This window comes from Amphiura filiformis, chromosome 8 (genome assembly GCF_039555335.1).
Source record: "Amphiura filiformis chromosome 8, Afil_fr2py, whole genome shotgun sequence".
In the NCBI taxonomy this organism is placed as follows: domain Eukaryota; kingdom Metazoa; phylum Echinodermata; class Ophiuroidea; order Amphilepidida; family Amphiuridae; genus Amphiura; species Amphiura filiformis.
Genome location: NC_092635.1, coordinates 33,130,741 through 33,138,929, shown reverse-complemented (window position 1 = coordinate 33,138,929; position 8,189 = coordinate 33,130,741). Strand labels below are relative to the sequence as shown.

Sequence of the window (8,189 nt, the reverse complement as noted above, 5' to 3'; positions counted from 1 at the left end):
TACTTTATTTGTAAATTATAAAATAGACGGCCTGAAGATGCACCTAGAATACGGTGCCATATCGTAGGCTTGCAAAAAACAAAAAACAACAACAACAAGAAACAAACAAACAAACAAACAAAAAACTTAGGTCCAGTTGAATAGTTTTATGAGTTCATTTTAATTGAAGTAAATATTAGTAGCAGTAATAGTGTTGTTGTAATGTTTTTGGGATAATGAAAGTACTCAAAATCTTCAAACAGTTACAACCTAGATATTTTTCAAATAGTACTTACAATGTTCTCAAATGAAACAGTTTATCAAAATCTCCATCATCTATAGCACTCAATGAAATGTTCCATAGAATTCTGGAAATAAATGATTATTAAAATACGTGAGTGGAACCTAAAAGGACAGTTGCGTATAGGCAGAAAGCAATGCTGTCCCTTAGGAGCCCACCATTTGATTTCGGGGGGATCTCACTGGTAAAACGGGAAAAAATCACCCAGTGATCTGGTGATGAGTAAAAAAAATCCCCACCCAACTCTGCATAAAGGTACACATTAACAACAACAAAAAAACAGCCCGACCCAAACGGCGCCCATTACCTCCTGAAAATCAAGTGATACATCTCTTGGATATGGTGTTAATATGTAAGTGGAACTTACCCACTTAAACATAGTCTGGCAATTCTGTCCTTGCACAACAATATTACGTTGTTACTTTTTATAAGGTCAAAAGTGATATTCATGTCGTTATGACTTCGGCAGCATACCGAATATCGTTACAAAGGTGACGATTTTTGCTACTTACAAATTCTTCAGCTTTTTAAGTGACTTCAAAAAGCCTTTACTTATGTCCGATATATTGTTGTAAGAAAGATCCCTGTAAAAGTGGGTAGAGTAAAGTTATACAGTACAGGTGAAGTCACATTCAGAGTAGAAACTAAGATCTTAGTTTATAATGCAAGATCCTACAAACACCGTACTTTTATTTATTCCTTTGTCATGACCATGTCTGTTTTGATCTTCTGTTGATCTGATACATATGGATTTCAAACCCATTCATTGTATATTCTGTCTAACTTTCAAATAATACTGTGTGAGCTTTACATTAAAGTATTCTTGTAAACTTTGGTTTATAATCAGTAATTTTGTGTGTACTTACAACCAAGTTATGCTTTTCAGTCCTCGAAATGCATGGCTGTCCAATCCTTGTATTGCGTTGTTACTGAGTGACCTATAGCGTAAAACAATACAATATTTTGACATTAACCATGTTAACGTAAAGTATAAGAATATATTGCATGTTATTTAATCTTTTTCAAAATAGCGTACCAGCGCTTCAATTCTAAATTTAGCAAGTATGTCAAAACGGTTCAAAAACACGTGCTATGGTCTTTTATCAATTGTGTACCCCTAAAAACAATGCCAAGTGATTGCTTTCTCCTTGTTTGTATTGTGCTACAAACCGTTCAATCCTCGCTATTCACAATAAGGGCGCCGCCAGCTGTTTGCGATGTAATCGTGATGTATCATGGGAAAAGGTCGACATCCAAGTCCGCGCAATACGAATATTGCCATGCTATTACATAGGAACACGTGACAATATTTTTTAGTTAGTCAATATAACGGTATTACACGCAAATCGATAGAGAACAAATTAATTGTGCACATTTCAAATCACATTATTAAGTATTATTGAGTATCGATTCGCATGTAACACCTTTATTTTGACAAACTAAAAAAATATTGTCACATGTTCCTATGTAATAATAGCATGGTAATATTCGTATTGTGCAGACTTGGATGTCGACCTTTTCCCATGATACATCACGATTACATCGCAAACCGCTGGCGGTGCCCTTATTGTGAATAGCGAGAATTTAAGAAATAATGTCGCCATTTATCAGAATGCAGTGCCGATTAGATTTTAGAAACCCGGTTTGGTGGAACATTTTGGACAATCTTGCATGACAAAAGCTGCTTTGTTATAGTATCGATATCTTGATTGTGGAACGTTATTTTGGACACCTAACTTTCTGCCATTCGCTATCCCACTTCAATTTCACTCCGAATTGAAGCTTCGATTGCAAAAACCGAGGTTTTTCGCCATTGATTATTTTTTCTTCCCTCGTTTTTCTTAATTCATTATTATGGTAATTTAGCAATTTGAATCTATGGTTGGAGTACGTCTTGTACATGACTATTTTCCCCAATTTGATTTACAAAATGTATTGTGTTGTTATTGTTTTATGTTGTATGATCATTTCGTAATCAGTGCAATAGGTAATAGGACCTAGCAGCATTGATTTATTTCACGAAATACATGTTTATCAAGGTTCGTGGTCCAGTGCTGTCGTAAGTACACTTCGAGTTCATTCTTTTCTGCCTGGTGTTTTTGTTATTAACAACGCCCTCGAGAATCAAGAATCTGAACCGGTTCTATATTCTAACCTATTGTAGATACATGTTCAATCTATATTTGTACAATTGAAAAATCAGAATAAATGTTATTTGGGAGTAATTATGATTAGTTTATCATTTATTGAAACGATACTTACAAAAACTCCAGATGGGATACCAGAGTTTTGAATAAGTCACTCCGCAGAAACGTGGTCTGATTTCCATTTGACAGCGTCCTGCGTAATATTAGAAATGAAAATAAGAATTCAATGATACACACTTCATAAACTTAATGTTGAAAATTTATTTCAAGAAGTTCATGTCAAGAAGGCCTAAGTATTACGAAGAAAACGGGTAGTGATTGATCACCGATACACCCGCTTGTCACCTCTATTGCCCGGGCTCTGTTCCGTATTTTAGCATGGTCCTCACAGTTTGTGTTCTCCGGGTGATCCGGCATATTTCTAAAATAGGAATTCTTCTGGTCTCCTTGTGCCATATTAAATTGTATTAAATTCCTATTCGTATAACTCTAATCTGTGCTTCACCACAGGGCCTAGAGATCCATTTAGTGCACATAGGATGGATCTTTATTTACAATCACGGTTATGGTAGTTATAGCTATACTATTACTTTTCATAATTATCGCATATCGACGAATAGTATCCAGTGGTAAACCGTTCTTTTTAATACATTATAATACATTGGGCGACTGCAAAGTTAATTTTGACATAATGGTCGCTACCCGTGTTCAGCGAACGCGAAAGATAATTCACCTGTCATATACGGACGGTTTATAGTATTCGACATTTTGTAAATCACAATGAATATTACGATCGTTACTATATATAATATTGTCAAAATACTAACAACATTTTGGTGAGTCGAGCCACTGCTGGTATTGTATCAAACGACCAAACTTCGCACTGTGTTCGAAACGTTTCGTTTGTGTAATAGGAACAGTTGCAGTCAGCTGGACAGCGCATCGTTTCTGTTTTTAAAAAGCAAACAAAGAATTTATTATGCTTATATAAATAAAAGTGATGTTCCCGGGATGTAATACCTGAATGACATTTCGAGCTGTAACACAGCGCTTTCTCAAACTGAATGACCAGCTCTGACCTTTGGCCATTCAATTTGAGAAAGTGTGCCTTGATGACCATATGGAGGTAGCTAAAACAATAGACTTATAATACCTTTCAATTGGTTAAAATGCACCAAACAAGGTTGTCAAATTTTCAAACATGCATTATGTTCATTAACCCTTGCCTATATCAATTTATCGCAAGGAGCCATGCACGGGAAGTAGCATAACAGGTCTAATAGTGAGGGAGAGAGAGCTCTGGGAAGGCTGTCTGCTGGAATTAATTCCTCAATCGACAATTTTTGTACTGGTAGACGTGGTTGCAATTATTCTATCACATATCCAAAATCGACCAAAATCCACCCTGGGCAAAAAAATCTACAGGCATTTGAAAATCACTATTTTACAGCAAAAATACACAAATCACGAACGTTTCCGACTTTTGAGCCGCATTTACGCAAACATGGTTAACGCGTCTACGCTTACTGTTTTGTAATTGCGTTCGCGCAACAAGTGAGCGTGTTGGCTTGCATACTGCGTAAACCAGAGCGACACGAACACATCACGCGAAGTCGGTGTCTAATTGATCGCCACCTTGTGTGCAATAATTTGTCGCTCGGATGAAATAGTGGCGTATCACAAAATGGCCATTTTGAGATAGGCCCTAATCGCGTTTGAAGTTCTTGCAACTTTTACCTGTTCGTCATACATGAATTAAAGGAGTATTTCGTGATCCTAGCATCCTCTTTTCATGACATTTTTCAGTACATATCCACGAAAAAGCCTATTCCCAAAATTTCAGTTGATTCCGATTTTGCGTTTGCGAGTTATGCATGATTATGTGTATTACACTGCTCCATAGACAATGCGTTGTAATTTCGTTCTGGTGCACCAGAACGAAATTCAAATTTCACGATATCTTTGCAAAACGAATTAATCTGCAAGAAATATTTTGTACATAAACATTATGTAGCCAGAGGTTTCCAGTGATATAAAAATCTCAACTTTTTTGAGAAAAGTGGGGGATGAGGCTGTGGATCACGAAATGCCCCTTTAAGATGTCCCCATTTGTTGAATAGATATGAAAAAATAAATATTTTATACCTAAGTAATACATTTGATGTATAAAATACATTGATGTCGTTCACCAATTAATTATAGTCATTAAACCTAGGCCTAATTGGTATAGGCCTAGGCCTATATATAGGCCAGACTATATCAGACATTGCAAGAAGCCTACAACGGAAATTAATAGTTATCTAGACCTGTACAATAATTATGAGCCCTGGAGGAGGGTGAAATTGGGGGGGGGGACAAGTTTCAGTTTAGATTTTATTTGTACATATAGGCCCTTGGCCCTTTGCACTACAAATATAATAATTACATATGAGGAAAACATATAAATAACATGAAGAAATAATTACATAAATTCAATCATTTCACGAAGTTTCATAGCATGAAAAACAAATAATGAGAGACCACTGATGTCAGATGGTGTATCTGAACTCATGAGTGAAATGAATTTTGGGGGACTCGGTTCCGATCCATACCTGAATGGGAGATATTTTTGACGAATCTTATCAAAAAACTTGCAGACCATGACAAAATGATATTCATCTTCAATATTCCCATCCCTGCACAGATCACAAACCCGGTCCTCCAAATCCAATTTCAGTCTTCTACCTGTTTCAATCTTGAGAATATGACTGGAACACCTTAATTTAGCTAAAAACCGCCTATATGAGGCGTGCTTTACATCAAAAAGATATTTTTCAGGAGTCAATTGACACTTGAAAGTGCAATACGTGCGTAGCTTATCAAGTGAAGTTACATCAGAATACCAGTTTTGTTTTGCAACATCTTCAAGTCTTTGTTTAAATATGTACATAAAAAGACATTCATTTTCAACACCTTGATTGTACCAAACGTGGCCAAAGCCATGCATTAAAAGAATGTTTTAACATGCATCAAGATCATATAAGGTTTGCAAATTGGGATCCCAATAATTTGGCATGAGTGTGCAAGGCCTGGGGGGGGCAAAGGTTTTTGGCGGGCCGAGAGGGAGGCAAGCGATTTTTGATAGGCCGAGAGGGGGAGAGTAAGCGATTTTTTGCGGCCGTTCGGAAATTTTACCACGGGGGGGGGGGGGCTCATTCAATTGGTCTAATAACCCATAACCCATTTGGTCTACAAACAGTGGCGTAGCCAGGAGTTTGGAAAAGGGGGGGGGCGGACACAACTTGTAAAATGTACCGACGGAGATATTTTTGCCGACGGAAGTTGTTATTTGTTGACCCAAAAATTTGTGCATGGTTTGAAAAAGTGAAGAAAAAAAAAAAATAATAATAAAAGGATAATAAAAAGGATAATAGGCGGTATTCTCCCCTTTTTTTCTGTCACTCTGGGTAAAAAATAATATATTGTTAACCCAGTTTTTTTCACCAACGCCTTCCGTCTACCGACGGCCTTACATCATAAACCGACGGCCTGCATGACGAACTTGGCGGGGGCAGGGGGGCACACTACAACGCCACTGTCTACAAACCATTTGGTCCGATGATTTAGTCTGCTAACAGATTGGTTTAGGCCTATAACTGGTTGGTATATAAAAGCCTATTATGCAATTATTTTGCTATTGCAGTATAGATTTATCGTGTTTTTATTTTCCTAATGTATATAATGTAACTGACGGCCTAATAATATAGGACTATATAGGCCTACGTCATTGCATACCTGCGCTTTTACACATGTGATATCGCGGGAGCCTATTAGGCCCTATTATATAGATTTGATTGAAATGTTATCGCTCCATTTGAGTCACTGACAATCGATGGAGGATTATCATTAAAACAACCTTGCTCAAACATTATTTTATTTCTATAAGCGAAAGTTGACGGAACTTAGTTTAACCTAGGCTATATAGCTTTAATAGATTTTTTTCTACAAGATTGAAGTAAAAAACGTTTAAATTCTTATGATTGACAAATCCATTTTCTACTCCACTTCTCCTAGACTTTCACCATCTTGGCACTTCATGCTTCACGAGGGAAAATGTGGTAAATCGGGACACACCGTAGGCCTACTACACGCTACCCTGGACCACGTAGGCCTATGTAGGGCCTATAGGTATAGGCCTACGCCCGGGGGCCTACGATCCACTTAAAAGAACCAAACATCATGGAAGGTTGTGTGATCACATAGGCCTAGCCTAACTTAAAGGGGCCCTACTCCCGGGGGCCTACCTCTCAGAACAACAAAAATAACTAAGCCCTTGTCTTTTTTCCCCAGACATTATAGATTATTATATACGCCAAAACAGCCCTAAGTTTATTTGTATTTGCACCAATTTTGCGATCATTCATAAGAAATAAAAAGCAACTCTTCCTCTTTTTTGTTTTTAAAAACCCCGACTATAGAGCCGAGGACGAGAGACATGTTTGGTGTTTTTTTTTTTAAATAATAGGCCTAGACCTAGTGGGCTATTATAGCAGGCAGCGTAGGTGCATAATATAATTATTTAGACTAATACTAAATACGACACCTTCGAAGTATCTTGAAAGCAGTTATGCTGAAGATCCCAATTAATAATCCACATTTCATTGGCAAACAGACATGAACAGTCCGCCATCAATGAATGGCAAAATATGCAATCAATGATGCGAACCGTGTGTGCGGAAGGATAATTATAATAAAATGTGAGTTAGCGCGGAACACGGTGTATGCGCAATATACGCAATTTGACGCTCATGTATCAGCGCGTAATGCCGTCGCGATAGCTGATGCGACCACGCTTCGCAAAAGTATTTTCTCTTTACCTCTTCGGAATTAAACTTGCTCAAAGTTAGAATAAGTGCAATTTTCTAAGGCTTGTAATTTTTTTTGCCCAAAGTAGATTTTAGTCGATTTTTGTTATACAATACTACAATATATTCTACACCCGCTGGTACAAAAATCGTCGATTGAGGAATTAATTCTACCTAAACTGCTTTCACTCCCTGACTATAAGGGGCCTTGCTGACGATATGGAGGTAGCTAAAACAATAGATAGCTACAAATCACAGATCAAACAAGAGTTTTTACAGATGATAATAATGAGATAATCATACCGCAATACTTTTCATCTTCACCAGTTGGACATTGTGTTATTCCATCACAAACTTGATACATTGGTATACAAAACGCGTCATCGTTATTTAAGCCTGTGGTGACGTGTTCTTTACACAGGAAATCCTCTGGACAAAGAATGTAAGCTGGTTTGAAATCAGAACATCAAATATGGTTTTAACTTGCTTTATGTTACAGTTAATCGACAATTCTCGCGTTTCACAATACGATGCGCCTCCAGCGGTCGTTGGGTCGAGGCCAAAATACGCAGTGCAGTAACAACAACGACAATTTTAGAATCAACAACACCCGGGGGCCACTCACATAAATGTACTGTACGCATGCGTGACCGAAAAAACAAGGAAAAGGGGATGTTTTTTAGGCAAGGCAAGTTACGCGAGTGACGCATTTAGGGTCTAAAAAACAGTGATTTTCAAGAATAAGGGTAGTTTTTCTGAAACTGAACAACTTGTTTAGGGTACCTTTTCAAATTTTTGGTAAATTACACATCCAGAAAGGGTACATTTTTTAATTTTTACTAACCAAAAAACTCATTAGGGGGTAAATCTTATATTAAATTACCTTATTATGGGCCTAAATTTGCTGGTAGGGTGAAA

General features: G+C 37.3%; 2 long non-coding RNA genes across 2 annotated transcripts; both read right to left on the bottom strand.

Annotated features, from left to right (window-relative positions):
• Positions 1–306: 306 nt before the first annotated feature.
• On the bottom strand, positions 307–1,195 carry LOC140158255 (uncharacterized). Its single transcript, XR_011859744.1, has 3 exons — positions 1,147–1,195; positions 793–864; positions 307–347 (listed from the first exon to the last, which is right to left on the bottom strand). It is a non-coding gene; the product is annotated as an uncharacterized lncRNA (long non-coding RNA).
• Positions 1,196–2,540: 1,345 nt separating this feature from the next.
• LOC140158254 (uncharacterized) lies at positions 2,541–7,698 on the bottom strand. Its single transcript, XR_011859743.1, has 3 exons — positions 7,575–7,698; positions 3,255–3,375; positions 2,541–2,620 (listed from the first exon to the last, which is right to left on the bottom strand). It is a non-coding gene; the product is annotated as an uncharacterized lncRNA (long non-coding RNA).
• Positions 7,699–8,189: the final 491 nt, after the last annotated feature.